At 37.7% G+C, this 20477-nt stretch overlaps 1 protein-coding gene across 2 annotated transcripts in view; it reads left to right on the top strand.

Annotated features, from left to right (window-relative positions):
- XIRP2 (xin actin binding repeat containing 2) overlaps nucleotides 1–20477 on the top strand; it is a 345439-nt gene that overhangs the window by 255222 nt on the left and 69740 nt on the right. The window contains exon 1 of one of the 2 annotated variants that reach the window (XM_052657166.1): nucleotides 16950–17084. The exons of the other annotated variant lie outside the window; for it this stretch is intronic. The gene's annotated coding sequence lies outside the window, so the exon portion shown is untranslated. Of the gene's footprint in view, nucleotides 1–16949; nucleotides 17085–20477 lie in introns of those variants that run through there. 2 annotated transcript variants of the gene reach the window in all.

The raw sequence follows: 20477 nt of genomic DNA, 5'->3' as shown, positions 1-20477 counted from the left end.
CTCCTGGAATAATGAGAATAGAAACAAAAATAAACAAATGGGACCTAATTAAACTTAAAACTTCTGCATAGCAAAGGAAACCATAAACAAGACAAAGAGAGTAACCCTCAGAATGGGAGTAAATATTTGCAAATGAAGCATCTGACAAGGGACTAATCTGTAAAATGTACAAGCAGCTCATGCAGCTCAATATAAAAAAAAGCCAATTAAAAAAAAAAATGAGTAGAAGACCTGAATAGTCATTACTCCAAAGAAGACATACAGATGGCCAAATAATACTTGCAAAGATGCTCAACATCACTTATTATTACAGAAATGCAAATAAAAACTGCAATGAGGTATCCCCTTACACCTGTCAGAATGGCCATCATCACAAACAATAAATGCTGGAAAGGATGTAGAGAAAAGGGAATCCTCTCACACTGTTGAAAATGTAAATTGTTACATCCATTTATATTTTATTGCACTTAATGGTTCTTCCAGTAAGATTTCAATCAGGAGACAAGAAACATACAGTAACTTTAACAGGGGAAGTTTAAAACAGGGAATCATTAACTATAACAGGAGATAGGAGCAAAAGAGAATTGTACATAAAGGAGTAAAGAAAACTCTGAGGAATACAGAAATAGAAGATATAGAAAGCAACCACAACCTCTAGAGGTAACAAAGATCACCCAAGAAACTAACAAATATAGAAAGGGTCCTCTGCCCTGTAAGGCTGGGATCCAGACCTCCCTGAAGAGCGCACGACTGAGGCCCCCCAGATGGCAGAGAAGTTCATAGAGGGGCTGCACTGGGAAACTGGGGAATCACCTTCTGGGCCTCTGAGGGAGGTACCATGCAGAGGTACCATATGCCCTGGCCACAGAGCACTGTAGGAGGCTGCCAGGAGAGAGGATGCACAGAAACCAAGAGCTGACTCTCTTCCAGGATCCCTTCAGGGTTCTCTACTGATGAAGCTTACCATCTTGCCAGCTGGCAAGAGAAAAATGTTCCAGCATTGCATGCAGAGCCACCGAGGGTAGATTTGCAGCTTAGAGGAATAAAATGATAAATGACACATTGGTATATCAAGAACATTTAGATGAATTACATAATATCATTTATTTGTCACAGTTCACTAAGGGGATACATATTTTATTCTTCCCTAATGGATTAAATCATTTTTAAAAATATATTTCATCTATTTATTTCTAAAAGATAAAAAATTTTGAAATTACTTTGCCCATTACTATAAAGAGTAAGACTTACAACCTGGTAATCAAAAGCATTGAATTGGGCACCAGACAGTTTGGATCCAATTTCTGACTGTTAGACTTTGAGCAAAATATGTTGGGAAAAATATTTAACCTGTCTCTATATTTTGGTTTGTTTGCTTTAAAAAAAGTAGAACTTACTACATATATTTCTTATGAAGATTATATTAGATGATGTTTGCAATATATTTGGAATGCAACTGGCACATACATATGCTCACTTGCTGTTATTATTATTTGCTGCTATTATTTTCATATATGGTTATTATTTCTTCCATTACAAATCTTAAATATGTAGGATAAAAAATAAAAAGTCTTATAAGCATCCTAAGAGGAAAATCAGTCATATACAAAGTAACACTGTCAAGATGCACTGAATTTTTCTCCAACCTATGCTCTGCTAGAAAACAGTAGAATGATGTATGTAGGTTTGAGGGAGAAGAGATTATTAACAAATAATTCTATAAGCAATCTAGTTGTTTCTAACATCTTGACTATATAGGCAATAGAATCCTAGAGGTCCAGTGGTTAAGACTCCATGTTCCTAAAGCAGGGGGCACAGGTTCGATCCCTTGTCAGGGAAGATCCCACATGCTACATGGTATATCACACACACACAAAAGACATAAAAAATTCTAGCTACAAAAGTTCTTCCACTTCTATATTTTCAGTGGCAAATGACAGCATGTTTATTTGAAAAACATTAATGAGGCTTATTGTTTTGTTAATGTTATAAATATGTGATTTTCCATTGTGAGATAAAGTTTAGAAAAATAAAAATTACTGGTATTCCTACCATGGAGAATCAAGTGTATTTCCTCCTAGTTTTTTCTCAGTGGATATACATGTAAAATAGCATGTAGAAACATACACTTTTAGAAATTAGTGTTCTGCTAGCTGTGTAGTGGTGTCCCACATTCTACTAGACGTGTGGTGGTATTTGGTTTTGCTTTTATTAGTTATAGTAATTTTTGAAGACTTTTAAGTATATAGTAATGCTATTTGAATAGTGATTGGTTTACTTCTTCCTAATCATTTGTCTCATATTTCTTTTTCCTACCTTATTACACTGGCAAACACTCCAGCATGATGCCAAGTGGAAAGGATAAGAGTAGACATCCTCTCCACAATCTTAATAAAGACAAAACATTCACTTTCCATCATTAAGTGTGATGTAGGCTACAGAATTTTATGTACATGCTGTTTATGAACTTTAAACAATCTTTTTATTCTTAGTTTATCGAAAGTTTTTAATCATGAATAGGTGTTGAATGTTGTCAAATATGGTTCTTTGGTTACTGGAATGATAAATTACTTGAAATATTTTAATCTACAATTATGGTGACTGACTTTATTTACTTTGGAGACATAAATGGATTTGCATCATTTCTCACGAAAAAATAAGGCAAATATAAACCACTGGGTATAAAATTATCCCATTTTTTATAAAAAAGGAGGGTATGGAGATAGATATATATATATACATATAGATATGTGTGTATGCATATATTATCACTCATATAATGTGTCTTTTTACATACAAAGAACATTTCAGGATACTTGAAAAACTTGACAACAGTGTGTTGCCCACATAAAAAAGGTCTGGGTGTCTGGACTCCAGAGAGATTTAATTTTATTCTTACTCTCTTGTGTGAAATGTTGACTATATATGACTTTGAAAAAATACATGTCTCTATTTCTTATGGTTGTTTGTTGCATTTAGGCTTAAGTATTTTATTAGCTTAGAATATGTATTTGAAATATAAGGTGTGACTTTAAAATGTTCTCTTTTTTTCCTTTTTTCCAGTTATTTAGTTGAGTTTCTATGCTCTAGAAAACTAATTCCATTTTATATGCTTGATTCAGAATGATTATTTTTATTCCACTAAAAGGATATTGATTTCAATGCCAATTTCACTATATTTGAGTTAACACAGCTTTGTAAATCGGAGATGGCACCCCACTCCAGTACTCTTGCCTGGAAAATACCATGGGCAGAGGAGCCTGATAGGCTGCAGTTCACAGAGTCGCAAGGAGTCGGACACGACTGAGCGACTTCACTTTCACTCTTCACTTTCATGCATTGGAGAAGGAAATGGCAACCCACTCCAGTGTTCTTGCCTGGACAATCCCAGGGACAGGGGAGCCTGGTGGGCTGCCATCTATGGGGTCGCACAGAGTCGGACACGACTGAAGTGACTTAGCAGCAGCAGCAGCAGCTTTGTAAATTGTAATTTTTGTTGGGGCTAGTGTGTCATATTGGTTTGTCATGTTTTTTAACTCACTCTTTTTTAATTTTTGTATTTATTTTCCTGATAAAATTTGAAATTTGGTCACTACCTTAAATGTGTTCCTTGACCACTCAACCTAAAGTGTTTTCTTCTTCACACTGCTGATTTCTTCTCCTTCATCAACTTATCCCCTATATAGTATATCTATTTGTGTATTTACTAGGGCCCATGGATGTTTTGTTCATCCTATAAACACTTTATCTATCACAGTGCTTGATATACAGCTGCTCTATTCATATTTGATGACTGACCTACTCAATGAATGAATGTATGAGTGAGTGATTTGAATAAATTCATCAAATTCCAAAAAAAATACACACTTGATTTTATTTCCCCTGCTTTCTCTCCACTCTTGACATTTAATGTCACATAATTTATTTTAATCTGTGATTAGAACCCTGAATTATTATATTTTAAAATAAGATGCTATGAATACTAAAATGTTGTTTTCCATATATGCTTTTTCAAGAATTTGGGGGAAGTTTACATTCAATTTTTTTTTTTTTTTTTTGCTGCACTGTGTGGCATGTGGGATTGCAGTTCCCAGATAGGGGTCAAACCTGCCCTCTCCCTTACAGTGGAACAGACGAGTCTTAACTACTGGAGTACCAGGGAAGTCCTTGCTGCTAAGTCACTTCAGTCGTGTCTGACTCTGTGCGACCCCATAGGCGGCAGACCACCAGGCTCTCCTGTTCCTGGGATTCTCCAGGCAAGAACACTGGAGTGGGTTGCCATTTCCTTCTCCAGTGCATAAAAATGAAAGTGAAGTTGCTCAGTCGTACCCGACTCTCAGGGACCCTATGGACTGCAGCCCACCAGGCTCCTCCATCCATGGGATTTTCCAGGCAAAAGTACTAGAGTGGGGTGCCTTACATTCAGTTTTATAACTGTATTTACAATATTTGTCTGCTTTTAACTCAAATAATAAAGCTTTTATACAATAAACTTCTCATTCTTTTAATTCTTGATTTGAATCATCTTTTGTAGGCTTACAGATATATTTTAGCAGCTTCCCTACTGAGGATATATTAACCACTTGCTTTGAAAAATTTTTTATTTATTGAAAATATGTCTCTATGTGCCTCATACATAAATAACAGGTACTTGATATAAAGAGAATTGTCCATTCAATCTATGTCCATCATAAAAACAAACAAAAGCAAACCCCTCATATACAATATTGTACTCTATCATGGTACATAATGTCTCAGTGAGAACTCTGAGACTAGCTTGTCTTTTTCCTTATTCATTATTTTTTATCTTTAAAATTCAAAAATTTATAAGGGCATATCCAGGTATCTGGATGAGCCTTTGGTTTTGTCTTCTCAGATCTTGCTTCAGCTTGAAAACTTTTTCTTTTCTTTTAAATTTAATTATTTATGTCCTTGCTATTTTTTTTTCTTTCTTCCCCTAAACAGTTATCTTTCTTTGATCATATCTCTGTCCTTCATATCTATCATTATCTAGGCCACCATTTTCATCTCTTTGATTTCACTCCTGCATTACAAAAAATTTCTCAAATCTTTTCCCTTTTCATCGATTGGATTCATTTTTTTCTTACATGCTCTTTGCTATCTCAACTGCTACTTTAATTTTCTGTTGAATTTTGCATTTTCTTGCCACCTACTATAGCCTTCACTTTTCTCATTTTTTTATTTCATCCTATTCTCTCCTTAATAACACGTATTATAGTTTTGTAGAGGCTTTTATTCATGAATCCTCCTGAGCACATCAAGATTGTAAATGTTAAAATGAAGAATATAGCTGTAAATTTTTCAGCTATTTTAAAAATAAACTAATTCTCGGAATTATTCTCTCAACTGGCCTCATCAAGTCAGTACACTTTTGCCTTCCTCCAGCAGTGCCTCTTTATGACATCTTGACTTATTTACTTTACTTGCACTGTGTTGAGATTGATTCAGGCTTGCCATTTCCTTCATATAGGGTGAGGGAATTTTTTCTTTTTTGTTTTTGTTTTTGCCATCATGGAACACTTGGATCTTCATTCTTACCATAATTTTTTTCCGTTTTCTCTTTGAACTACATCTAAAAGCTTTAATTTTTGCTCCTACCCAAATTTGCTAGGTAGAGGTTAAAGCTTCTACCTTCTACCTTACAGAATTAAACTAAGATTATCAGATACAGTGTATAAACTTGCCTTTGCATGATGCAAAGCATGACAAATTGTACAAAGTTCCTCCATCTACTGTCTAAAGTGCCCTTTTAGAACCCTAACAACCCACCCCACTTCTCCATTCTGTTCTGTAGTGTATGTACTGATGTATAGTAAGAGCGGAAGGAGTGGTGATGACTCAGGGCTATAGTGCAGCTTGGTCCAGAAGGTATTCACGTGATATAGAGAGAAGACCTCCTAGTTTTGGTCAGAGCAACATGAGACTGTGGAGTGAGTCAGTCTTTCTTATTTGAGAGAATTATGTGTCGCCTGATTCAGAGGGTTTTCTATGCAATGTGTCATCCAAAACTGTGATTCATGTCTATTGCTCGGAGGGAAACCACTGTTGGATATTCTGCACAAACATCAGCATATTTTCTCCTGTTCTTTCTTCTTTTCTCTGATTTTCTTCTTTGTTCATCTCTCTTACACAAACATAGCATCACTTTAATATTCTAGCTCTCTCATTATTAGCAATCCATGATATTTTGGACAGCTTTATTCTTTTTTTACTATTTTAACTGACAGTGGCTTATTAGGAATACCTAGTCATCTGTCATTTTTTAACCAAATTGTACCCTAATATTAACTTTATCGGAATCAAATCTCATAGTCCCTGGAGTTCTTTAATTCATCTCCATCTTTGTTATAGGGAACATGTTTTATCCAAATTATATTTAACGAGTAGAGATGATTCACATTCTGAAGTACTTAGTAAAGGACTATTTTATATTGGGAGCCAGGTCACCAGTCTCTTGCATGCAGACCCTGATAGTGAGTCAAGAGGGTCCACATTAGGCTTATTAGTCATGCCATTCCACCATCCTGTTTGCCCTGGACTGTTACAGATTGTGCTATTGTGTTATCATACTTATTTATAGTGTTCTGTTCACTCTCTAAAGCATTCTGGTTTGCATGATAAATTTCATGATCATCCTATATGACACTATGAGATACAATTTAAATGTCAGTCATATATCCTTGAAGGACTTATTCATGCTTCCTTAATATTGTGATGTAATTTTAATGGAATTAAACTTAAGCAGGTGAAAACTGCTGTTAACTAAATTGAGCTACAATTTAGTTCAGTTCAGTTCAGTTCAGTCGCTCAGTCGTGTCCGACTCTTTGTGACCCCATGAACTGCAGCACGCCAGGCCTCCCTGTCCATCACCAACTCCCGGAGTTCACTCAGACTTACTAATATCCTAATCCGGCTTGCATGAAAACTGAATGGGTCATGTCATCAACAATGTTCACAGCAGATTGTTAAACTCTAATTGGTGGACTAGTACTTCATGTGTGCTGAATAATAACACAGAATTTGGAGTTTTATATGTTCAAGTTCTTTAATTCTACAGATTTTAGAAATTTAGTTCTTTAATTCTAAAAATCTTAGATTGGCCCCATTGGTCCAGGGATTATCTATCAGGTGACTGAAGTGCAGATGTCCCAGCTGTAAAGTTCTCACTCATCCACTCTTTTTGTCTTTAGAGTGTCCACTGTTAGTTAACTTTGCTGCAATGCACAAAAGGGGCTTTCCAGAGTCTACCTATTTTGCAGGCAGTGATCAAGACCATCTCCAAGAAAAGAAGTGCAAAAAGCCAAGATGGTGGTCTGAGGAGGCCTTACAAATAGCTGAGAAAAGAAGAGACGCTAAAGACAAAGGAGAAAAGGAAACATACACCCATCTGAATGCAGAGTTCCAAAGAATAGCAAGGAGAGAGAAGAAAGCCGTTCTCCATGATCAATGCAAAGAAATAAAGGAACACAAGAGGATGGGAAAGACTAGAGATCTCTTCAAGAAAATTAGAGATACCATGGGAACATTTCATGCAAAGATGGGCTCAATAAAGGACAGAAATGGTAGGGACCTAACAGAAGCAGAAGATATTAAGAAGAGGTGGCAAAATACACAGAAGAACTATACAAAAATAGATCTTCATGACCCAGATAACCACAATGCGTGGTCACTCACCTAGAGTCAGACATCCTGGATACAAAGTGGACCTTAGGAAGCTTCACTATGAACAAAGCTAGAGGCGGTGATGGAATTCCAGTTGAACTATTTCAAATCCTAAAAGATGATGCAGTGAAAGTGCTGCACTCAATATGCCAGCAAATTTGGAAACTCAGCAGTAGCCACAGGACTGGAAAAGGTCAGTTTTCATTCCAATCCCAAAGAAAGGCAATGCCAAAGAATGCTCAAACTACTGCACAACTGCACTCATCTCACACGCTAGTAAAGTAATGTTCAAAATTCTCCAAGCCAGGCTTCAACAGTACATGAACTGTGAACTTCCAGATGTTCAAAAAGGATTTAGAAAAGGCAGAGAAACCAGAGATCAAATTGCCAACATCTGTTGGATCATCGAAACAGCAAGAGATTTCCAGAAAAACATCTACTTCTGCTTTATTGACTAAGCCAAAGCCTTTGACTGTGTGGATCACAACAAATTCCCATCAGGAGATGGGAATACCAGACCACCTGACCTGCTTCCTGAGAAATCTGTATGCCGGTCAAGAAGCAAGAGTTAGAACTGGACATGGAACAACAGACTGGCTCCAAATCAGGAAAGGAGTATGTCAAGGCTGTATATTGTCACCTTGCTTATTTAACTTAGATGCAGAGTATATCATGCGAAATGCCAGGCTGGATAAAGCACAAGCTGGAATCAAGATTGCTGGGAGAAATATCAATAACCTCAGATATGCAGATGACACCACGCTTCTGGCAGAAAGCAAAGAGGAACTGAGGAGCCTCTTGATGAAAGTGAAAGAGGAGAGTGAAAAACTTGGCTTAAAACTCAGCATTCAGAAAACTAAGATCATGGCATCTGGTCCCATCACCTGATGGCAAATAGATGGGGAAACAGTGGAAATAGTGACAAACTTTATTTTCTTGGGCTCCAAAATCACTGCAGATGGTGACTGCAGCCATGAAATTAAAAGTAGCTTGCTCCTTGGAAGAAAAGCTATGACCAACCTAGACAGCATATTAAAAAGCAGAGATGTTACTTTACCAACAAAGGTCTTTCTAGTCAAAGCTATGGTTTTTCCAGTAGTCATCTATGGGTTTGAGAGTTGAACTATAGAGAAAGCTGAGCGCTGAAGAATTGATGCTTTTGAACTGTGGTATTGGAGAAGACTCTTGAGAGTCCCTTGGGCTGCAAGGACATCCAACCAGTCCATTCTAAAGGAAATCTGTCCTGAACATTCATTGGAAGGACTGATGCTGAAGCTGAAGCTCCAATACTTTGGCCACCATATGCAAAGAACCTTCTCACTGGAAAAGACCCTGAAGCTAGGAAAGATTTGAAGGTAAGAGGAGAAGGGAACGACAGAGGTTGAGATGGTTGGATGGCATTGCCAACTCAATGGACATGAGTTTGAGTAAGCCCTGGGAGTTGGTGAAGGACAGGGAACCCTGGCGTGCTGCAGTCCATGGGGTCACAAAGAGTCAGATACAACTGCTGAGTGGCTGAACTAAACTGAACAAGGTGATCGCTCTCAAGGCATATCATCCAGCATACATAACAGTGATTGGATAGAATGTGTAGATTATGGTCAAGATAAATAATATATCCCAAATGATCCAAACATATGAAATCAACAAAATTGAATCTAATCTCCAATACTGCTGATTATTAACTTTTGTCTTTGAAGGAGTTCCTTAACTTCACTGACCCTCAGTTTCCTAATATGAAGTGATAATACCGAAAATCTTGGTGGTGTTGTGACGATAAAATAAAATATATGTAAATCACTCTGATACAATTCTTTTTCATAAAGTCTATATTTATTAAGAGAAAATTAAAGAAAAAAGATTCACTGCTTTTCTTGGAAATTTGTACTATTAATGAACAAGAAAAGAAAGTGAGCCAAATGAATTCCCAGAGAGTGTCTATACTTTTTGTCAAGGATAATAGTCTTCAACCAACAAATGGTACCAGGAAAAGTAGAATAAGGGAATAAATTCAAGATAATTGATGACCTAGTAAAGAAGCACGTAGAATTTTGAAATCTCCTAATCAAAACATTTTATATCAAGCCACCAAGAACAATACAATTGTATATACATAAATGAACCTAAACTCATACATTAGTTTCCCCTCAGAAGGAGGTCTTTAGCAGCAGTATGACTTTAAATATGTCAGTGGTTCTTTTCTGTTCAATATTCTTTATCATTCACTTAGATAAAACATATATTGCAGTTTGTGAAGAGAAAACTATGGTAAATGGCAGAAGCATGCTGGACTAATGGGATGGTGCCATTACCATTCACTTAGGCATAAATTTTTAAAAAATAAGAGAATGTAATGTGGCTTGTCAGTAACATATGCAAAAAAAAAAGGCTTACATTTTAATGAGCGGTAGTTATATGATTCAACAGTGGCATATGTCTACAGAAAATCTCATGAACACTTTTTGATATCCAATATAAAATATCCAAACAAAACCTTTCTATTTTTTATTCACCTGTCTTCCAGATTATTAATCTTGTCTTTCACTGTCTCCCACCTGGGATAGCGGGAGACAGCGAACACTTGATAGTTTAACACCATCCCTCAAGTTCTTAATTTCTGATCAGCACTGGAATGTCCATTTCATTATTATTTTGTAATTTGGATTTTATTGAAAAATTCTCTGTATTTTTATATACATCCTGTGATATTTACTATATTTTCTTAAATATATAAATCATGATTGTTTTAAAGTCCTTATCGTCTAATTAACCATCTATTAATATCTGCTTTTTTCCTTTTTGCATGTAGAGACAATGTTCTGTCTCCTCGCATGCCAGGTACTTTTTTTTAGTTGAAAGTCAAGCATTGCGTTTTCAAAAAACAAAGGTATAAAAATCTCCAGATAATATACTTTCATTAGAGAGGTTAGCCTCTGCTCTGCTAGGCAGACACAGCAGAGGAAGTAGAGGGGCTGACTACTTAAAGTTTTTATTGAGAATCTGTCAGAGCCTATCTCTGCTCTACTTTTCAGAGGTCTTCAGCTTGGATATGTAGTGACACACCCTGTGAAGCTTCTGAGTTTGGTAAATTGAGGAAGAGAGACTGGCTATTGTTAAGTCTATTCAAGTCATTAATTTTATCACTCTATGCCTAAACAGGTCCCTCCTTTGTTGTTTCATCTGTCTTCCATCTTCTAGGGGCTGAGACAGGATCCTCACTCAGCTCCAGTTCAGTCTGCACTATCAAGCACCCCGAGACAAAGCAGTTATTGAGGATTATTTAAAAGTCAATTCCCCTTTCCTTTGAGGACTTTGAGCTGTCTCCTGTCCTCCTAGTAGATCATGAAAATGTAGGCTATTACACTTTTCTGTGTTTGGGCTTATAGCTATAGCCTGCTGTCCTGTGAAATTTTGAAACTTAGCCGATATCTTGAGGAGTAAAATAAATCTGAGGTCCTGCTCCTCTCCAGTTTTATTATCCCAGTCCGGTGCAACTGCCAAAACTATTGTTGTTCTTTTGTCCCCCAGCCTCAGTGTTCTTCCTGACTTAGCCTGGATTGTCAGCTTCATCTGCATCTAGAAATGAAAAATAACCTCCAGGGATAGCTTCAGATTCTTAGCTCACATTTGAAAAATCATATTTCTTGAAAGGTACTCCCTCTAGCCCTTATTGTTTGGCTGATCCTTGATGCCTTTAATATCCTTTTTTTGTAATTGATTCAACTTTTCTAATTGTTCTCAATGGGAACATTGCCTGCTGTCGCTCAGTCATGTCCAACGGCTTGTGACCCTTATGGACTGTAGCCAGCCAGGCTTCTCTGTCCATGTGATTTTCCAGGCAAGAATACAGGGGTGGGTTGCCATTTCCTTCTCCAGGGGATCTTCTCAATGTCCACTCAGTTATTATGCAATCTCACAAAAGTGTTTTGCAAAAGAGCAGAGAAAAGAGATGAGATTCCATATATAGAAGCATTTATGCTATTGCATCAGGAGAAAAAGGAGTCAGAGGACTACCATATTACGGTATGGAGGTCGAAGAGAAAACCCAAAAGGGTACATAGACAAAGGAGCTTTAAAAATTCAGGAGACAAAACCAACTGAGGACCCATCAGACTTTCTAGAAAGAATTTATCAAACTTTTTAGGTTCAGCTCAGCTTAGTTCAGTTCATTTCAGTCACTCAGTCGTGTCCAACTCTTTGTGACCCCATGCACAGCAGCACGCCGGGCTTCCCTGTCCATCACCAACTCCCAGAGCTTACTCAAACTCATGGCCGTTGAGTCAGTGATGTCATCCAAAATCTCTTCCTCTGTCATCCCCTTCTCCTCCTGCCCTCAGTCTTTCTCAGCATCAGGGTCTTTTCCAATGGGTCAGTTCTTCACATCAAGTGGCCTAAGTATTGGAGCTTCAGTTTCAGCATCAGTCCTTCCAATGAATGTTCAGGACTGATTTCCTTTAGGATGGACTGGTTGGATCTACTTGCAGCCCAAGGAACTCTCAAGAGTCTTCTCCAGCACCATAGTTCAAAAGTGTCAATTCTTTGGCCCTCAGCTTTCTTTATGGTCCTACTCTCACAACCATATAGAAAAACCATAGCTTTTACTACACTGACCTTTGTTGGCAAAGTAATGTCTCTGCTTTTTAATATGCTGTCTAGGGTGATCATAACTTTTCTTCCAAGGGGTAAACATCTTTTAATTTCATGGCTGCAGTCACCATCTGTAGTGATTTTGGAACCCAAGAAAATAAAGTCTGTCACTGTTTCCACTGTTTTCCCATCTATTTGTCATGAAGTGATGGGACCAGATGCCATGATCTTAGTCTTTCGAATGTTGAGTTTTAAGCCAGCTTTTTCACTCTCCTCTTTCACTTTCATCAAGAGGCTCCTCAGTTCCTCTTTGCTTTCTGCCAGAAGCGTGGTGTCATCTGCATATCTGAGGTTATTTATATTTCTCCTGGTAGTCTTGATTTCAGCTTGTGCTTCATCCAGCCCAGCATTTCATGTGATATACTCTGCATCTAAGCTAAATAAACAAGGTGACAATATACAGCCTTGATGTACTCCTTTCCCAACTTGGAACCAGTCTATTGTTTCATGTCCAGTTCTAACTGTTGCTTCTTGACCTGCATACAGATTTCTCAGAAGGCAGGTAAGGTGCTGTGGTATTCCCATCTCTTGAAGAATTTTCCACAGTTCACTGTGATCCACAACATGATTATAGGTGCTACATGCGAACAGACCTGGAGGTCCCTGAGAATGTAACGATGATAAATATGACCCTCATCAGGCAAAGTGCCCCAGAGATTTTAAAAATGTAGAAGTCAGATTGTGTATTTGAAACAAATCCTTCTCAACTAGTAAGTGTTGTTTCAAAAGTATTCAATAACAGGGAACAATGGCAGAAGCAAGGAGATGCAAAACCAAACTCAGCTTTTCTGGTAGCCACACTGAAAGCAAGTAATCTAAAGGGAGGCTTCCTGGGTGGGTCAGTGGTGAAGAACCCACCTGCTAATGCAGAAGATGCGGGTTTGATCTCGGGGTCAGGAAGATCCCCGGGAGGAGGAAATGACAACCCACTCCAGTATTCTTGCCTGGAGAATCCCATGGACAGAGGAGCCTAGAGGGCTACCGTGCTTTGGATCGCAAAACAGTCAGACGACTTAGCAATTAACAACAACAAACACTAGAAAATATGAAAAAAATAATTTTATTTATGTATTTAAATCAAATATATTTATTTCCTGAAAGGGCCAAAAGCTGGAAGTTTGAAGAAACATTATCTTGAATTAAACTTACAGAAACAAGTGAAGAAATCTATCACTACAGTGGAATGAGAAAGCAGGCAGTTTTGAGTAAGAAGAGAAAGTACAAAGCTACAAGTCCTGTCTTTGAATAACTGACAATATTTTGAAATACTAAAACCATGATAGCATCATTAGGTTCAATATTCAAATACAAAAGTAAAGATTATTATACTTACCTTGTAGGTCAATCTCCTCATGACTAAAATCAAACTGTTGTGATGATAGATCTAGTGCCATTTTCTTAACCATATAGCAGGATAAAGTCATAATAATAATAATGATAATTTTTAAATAAATATTTTTCCTAGATTTAGACTTTCACGCATATTATATACTGTTGTCATTTAGTTGCTAAGTTGTGTGCAACTGTTTTGCGACCCTGTGGACTGTAGCCCACCAGGCTCCTCTATCCATGGGATTTTCTAGACAAGAATACTGGATGGGTTGTAATTTCCTATTCCAGGGGATCTTCCCAAACCAGGGATTGAACCCACATGTCTTGCATTGGTAGGCAAATTCTTTATCACTTAGCCATTAAGGAAGCTCCTGAGTATTACACACACACACACACACAGAGTCATTTAATCTTCACAACCATCATTTAAAGTAGGTAAACTGAGTCCCATTTAGTTATAGAGAAGTAAAGTGAAATATAAACAATGTATGAAATTTGTCAGGTCACAGAGTTTAGTTGGTATCAAAGCTATATTAAAATCCTGTGCTGTAAATCAGCATAGAATTGTCTGCAATAATAGGAATGTGCTATCACTGCAATGTCTAATACATAGCCACCAGCCACATGTAGAAATTAAATACTTGAAATGTGCCTAGTGCAAGTGATGAAATAAACTTTCAATTTTATGTCATTTAAATCAAGTAAACTTTTGCTAGCAAATTTGGAAAACTCAGCAGTGGCCACAGGACTGGAAAAGGTCAGTTTTCATTCCAATCCCAAAGAAAGGCAACGCCAAAGAATGCTCAAACTACTGCACAATTGCACTCATGTCACATGCTAGCAAAGTATGCTCAAAATTCTCCAAGCCAGGCTTCAGCAATACGTGAACCATGAACTTCCAAATGTTCAAGCTGGTTTTAGAAAAGCAGAGGAACCAGAGATCAGATTGCCAACATCCGCTGGATCATCGAAAAAGCAAGAGAGTTCCAGATAAACATCTATTTCTGCTTTCTTGACTATGCCAAAGCCTTTGACTGTGTGGATCACAACAAACTGGAGAATTCTGAAAGAGATGGGAATACCAGACCACCTGACCTGCTTCTTGAGAAATCTGTATGCAGGTCAGGAAGCAACAGTTAGAACTGGACATGTAACAGCAGACTGGTTCCAAATAGGAAAAGGAGTACATTAAGGCTGTACATTGTCACCCTGCTTATTTAACTTCTATGCAGAGTACATCATGAGAAACGCTGGACTGGAAGAAACACAAGCTGGAATCAAGATTGCCAAGAGAAATATCAATAACCTCAGATATGCAGATGACACCACCCTTATGGCAGAAAGTGAAGAAGAACTAAAGAGCCTTTTGATGAAAGTGAAAGAGGAGAGTGAAAAACTTGGCTTAAAGTTCAGCATTCATAAAACTATATTATGGCATCCAGTCCCACCACCTGATGGCAAATAGATGGGGAAACAGTGGCTGACTTTATTTTTGGGGGCTCCAGAATCACTGCTGATGGTGACTGCAGCCATGAAATTAAAAGACACTTACTCCTTGGAAGAAAAGTTATGACCAACCTAGACAACATTACTTTGCCAACAAAGGTCTGTCTAGTCAAGGCTATGGTTTTTCCAGTAATTGTTAATTGATGTGAGAGTTGGACTGTAAAGAAAGCTGAGCACCAAAGAATTGATACTTTTGAACTGTGGTGTTGGAGAAGACTCCTGAGAGTCCCTTAGACTGAAAGGAGATCCCACCAGACCATCCTAAAGGAATTCAGTCCTGAGTGTTCAGTGGAGGGACTGATGTTGAAGCTGAAATTCCAATACTTTGGCCATCTGATGCGAAGAGCTGACTCATTTGAAAAGACCCTGATGTTGGGAAAGATTGAGGGCAGGCAGAGAAGTGGGTAACAAATGATGAGATGGCTGGATGGTATCTCTGACTCAATGGATATGAGTTTGGGTGGACTCCGGGAGTTGGTGATAGACAGGGAGGCCTGGCGTGCTGCAGCCCATGGGGTTGCAAAGAGTCAGACATGACTGAGTGACTAAACTGAAACTGAAACTTTGAATGATCACATGTGTCTAGTAGCTCCCACACTGGACAGCACAGCTCTAAAGTAATTAGGTTGTATTGGCTTCTGGCCCTGAAAAATCTGTGGGTGTACCAGAACACTGTCTCAGAAGCTTTTTCTTAGAGTTAATCAGTTGGAATATCACTCCTTGACCTATTTTTAATAGAAAGTACATGTATATGGAATATTGTATATGGGAAAGTGTAATGTATATACTAGTCTTTATTAGTAAACAATATGAATAGCTTACTTGTAAGCATTTGTATGAAATAAACAATATGTAAGTCAAGTGATTTAAGTCAAAGTGTGATTTTTCTCTTTATTTGGGCTTCCTGTGAGGCCATTAGTGTACACAGTAAACCTATCAGAAGCAAATAATAGAAGAGAGGAAAGACAGAGGGTGCTGCCTGTTTTATGTTTACTTAGAAGGTATTAGATGTTGGCATTATGGAGCTCAATTGCAATTCTAGGCGAGTTCTACTTCCTTCCGGGTCAGGTCTCCAGGCTGTGCTGAGTAAGGACACCTAATATGATTCTCTCAGGAGCGTGTGAGGTGACTCCTTTCCCTGGCCTGCTGTTCCTTCTGCCAAGCGCCCTTTACTCTCTCTAGAATGCCTTATCACTCCCTCCTCTCTCAGTTTCTTTAAACAAGAGAGCACTTTCTTACTTACAAATATACCACAGCAGTGTTTTGTTTTGTATGTGAAGCCTCAAAACGCAAACCAATGTTTTCAATACCTAAGAGCTGTTTGTAAATAAAAACAGTGTTTCTGCTTCCTGAAAACCCAAATTCCATCATAATAAATTAGAACATTTTCTCTATGCTTTGTTTTCTCTATGCTTTATATTCTTGACTCTTAAAAGGTTGAAATTATTAAAACAAATGAAACTAATTCAAGGACTGTCATCCTTTCCCTCATCGGTGCTGGTTATTTTTTAGGCTTTTTCGGAAGTGGAGAGTTGGCTTGATGGTCCTGGCTGCAGAAGGAGGTTTGATTGACTGCACATGTGTTAATACCATGCATACATTACTGAGGAACTACGAGGCAGAGTGCCCTCAGAGACACACTTCTGAAAAGAGTAGTTGACTCAGGCCCCACCTATACAGAGCTCAGTTCCTAAAAATAGGTGCTAAGTTACATCCTTAGACGCAGGGCTAAAATAAATTCAGCCGTCCCATCTACTTGCTTGATAGACCCTTCAGTGGAGCTGGCCTCCACTCCACCGATTGCTTTCAGGGGACTGGGAAATTTGCTGTACAAAGGAGGAAACTAGTCTGTGAAGAACTGTAAAGATATATGCTTTTTCCACGAACTTGGGGTTAAGTCTAAATATTGCAGAAGGTATGTGTTACGTTGTCATTGATAAATGTCTACTTCCATAGCTGTAATATGTTCTTACTGATTGCTTAAGATCAAGGAAGACCACAGGTCTAACTGTACTTGTTAGCAGAGGAAATATTCACTCAGATTTTGTTCTTATGACAATATTTAGCATTACTTCAGATTATTACATTTAGGGCTTCATCTATTAATCTCTTTGCAGATTAATAGTTAGTCCTTTTTTATTTTTAGTATTAAAGAATAATGAGCCAAATTTGATAAACAGACATGAGTGGAAGTTATACTTCAGTTTTTAGCTAAAAGAGAAAACTGAAAAAATTAGTTCATCTTTTATGAGCATAAATTGATCATCTATACAATGAATATGTTTAAAACTCTAAACTATATTTCTTAAAATTTGCTGAGGGAAAAAGAGAACTTAAAATATTCTCAACTGTTGCAGCTTACTCAGAGAAATCTATGAAATGTATTCTTTATCCAGCCTTAGTTTGATTTTGTACTTCTTGCCCCAACCACAGTCTCATCTCCTCTGGGAGTATTACTGGAGTAAGGATTAAAGAATCAGGTTCTTACATGTTTTCCAGAATTAAGAAAAGCGCAGCCAGTCGGGTCTGCCAGCCCTAATTATAGTAACTACAAACTTAAAGAGAGAAGACAGATTTTACTTTAAAAGTAGCATGCCCTATATACTGTTTCAAATGAATTTTTTCTGTCTTCAGTTGCCTGTGAACACCTTAATTTGGTCCTGTTGTGCCTTAAATGTTTAGAATGTTAGAGACTAAAGTGATTTGGAAGAGACATTATAACAGATTCTCTTAAATTAAGACACCAACTAAAAGCAAGGACACTTTAAGATTACATAATACAGGGTTTAAATTTAGCCAGCTGGTGCTGAACTGAAAGATATTTTATTTTTATCAGAGCTCTATTTGGTCACTGACAAGTTGGTGGTTGTTTGAATCATTTTAAAATTTTATGTACAGAGTGCCAAAGGACGAGTAAAATATTTACCTCAGCTACCTTCAGAGCCATGAATTTTAATATGAAAGAGCACCTGTTTTGAGTTTTAGAAGCTATTACCATTGAGTTTTAGAAGCAAAAATACTGGATCAAAAATGGGAAAGTCTTGAATTCTATGCTTAAGTATTTCTCTATTTCTCTGCCTAATCTTTGATTCTTTTACCTTTTTTATTGTTAATATATAAACAAACAACTCGACCTATTTTTTTAAAGTCAATCAGCATTTCAAATGTCTACAATATGGCAAAGTGCCAGCTGTTTGGGGAAAATGTAGTCTGGAGTTTGGCATGAATGTTTCTGCTTGAAGTACTGGGCATCTTTGATACAACTGCCTGTAACCACCTGAAAAATAAAAAGAGGCACTGTTTAATGATCACAGAGAGCATCACTTTAGAAAATGTCAGGTGGGCCTCAAGTCTTCAGCAATTACAGAGGGAGAGAGGGTTGGTTCTCTTTCTTCAAGTTGACTTTTGGGTAAAAAGACCACAAAGTTCATGTATAATTTATTATTGTTTACCATGGATAGCTGTCTGCTAGTCAAGCATTTTGCCTCTCACATTTACCACAACTGAAAAGCTTCTGCACATCAGTATTCTTTTTTATTTGTCTGGTAAAATATTACTTACGATGAGACAATTTGGGGTTGGACTCCTGTGATAACCTTGGAACAGGGAATTGATACTCAGCTCTTCTCTCACTTTCTCTCCGTCTCTCTCCTCTCTTTCTTCTTCATGCCTGTACACAACTCTGGGCAGTAAGAGACCATTTGTAACACTTATTTGTTAGCTCAAAGTCATGTCTAGATTCAGTAATTTATAGACCAGGGCAGCAACTTAATAAGTGCCTGGCAGTATAATTTCAAGACTTCTGATTGAACAGTCTGTGGGGAACAGTACTTAACTGACAATACGTTGTCCTTTTTATTTGTTTTCCACCTCCTTTTTTAAAAGCATTTGAGTTACACTTTGAAATTTAATTAAATTGTAATTTGTTTTTTCCTGCTTCTGAAACTATCACTTGCTCATTCAAATTACAGTTTCATCCTTTGCAGAGTGTGGTTAACTTCAGACTTTTCTGATTCAGGAATAAACTATTTTAGAACACTGATTTATTCAATCTTTTTTTAAGATTTTTTTTAAATGTGGGCCATTTTTTAAAGTCTTTGTTGAATTTGTTATAATATTGCTTCTGTTTTATATTTTGTGTTTTTTGGCTGTGAGACATGTAGGATCTTAACTCCCAACCAGGTATCAAACCCACACCCCCTGCACTGGGCCACCAGGGAATCCCCCTAGGTAAATGGTCTTCATGTGACTGTGTAAGATATGATATTGTTGGTTTTCCTCCCTTATACCAAATGACTGATGTTTTCTAACACCAACCAGTTCTCCAATTCTCTGATAGCAAGTGGGTATGCAACAATTCATTTCAGTAATCATACTAACTTCCAGTGTTAGAGCAGAACCCACAGGTTGCCCCCACTTTAGCCCTGAATTTGGGTTACAACTCAAGAACAGTCAAATGGAAGAGATTTATAGAGTAATGTGTGTGTGTGGAGATGGTGCACAGAACTTCCATGCCCTCTCTGGGCTCACCATCAATCAACATGTTCACCAGCCTGGAAGCTCACTAAATGCTGTTATTTAGAATTGAGATTTCTTTATGTGGGGAAATTGGCTGAATCATGGCCATTGGTAATAGGATTCAGTGCCTAATCCCTCTCCCTCTTTCTTAAGTGGAAAGTAGAGCTGAATATTCCAACTCTTTAATTACTCAGTTGGTTTTTCTGAATGCAAACCCTGTCCTGAAACTATCTATATTCCCCCCCACAACCAACAGGAAGCCAGGAGTTACCTCATCAGCTCACATACCAAAGTGAAGTAGCTCAGTCGTGTCCGACTCTTTGCAACCCCATGGACTGTAGCCTATCAGGTTCCTCTGTCTATGGGATTTTCTAGGCAAGAGTGCTGGAGTGGATTGCCATTTCCTTCTCCAGGGTCTCTTCCTGACCCAGGAATCGAACCCAGGTCTCCCACATTGCAGGCAGACGCTTTACCATCTGAGCCACCAGGGAAGCCCAGCTCACATACCAAAGACACCATCAAATTCCAAGAGTTTTAGGAGCTCTACGCCAGGAATCAGGGAAACAGGCCAAATATATTTTTTTAATTATTTCACATATGTCCCACAATATTACTCCTCTGTGAAATGCTACCTATGAACTCCAGAGTGAAATATTCATAGTATTTATTTTCCTAATCATTGAAATCTTTTTTTTTGCAAATTTAACTAACCTGAGTATTTTTCTATTTGTACATTATAGTCAAGAAAAGCACAAAGAACAGTGACAATCAGACAATGTAAAGAACAAAT

This window comes from Budorcas taxicolor, chromosome 2, assembly GCF_023091745.1.
Source record: "Budorcas taxicolor isolate Tak-1 chromosome 2, Takin1.1, whole genome shotgun sequence".
Taxonomy (NCBI): Eukaryota; Metazoa; Chordata; class Mammalia; order Artiodactyla; family Bovidae; genus Budorcas; species Budorcas taxicolor.
This window is presented reverse-complemented; position numbering and strand designations above follow the sequence as displayed.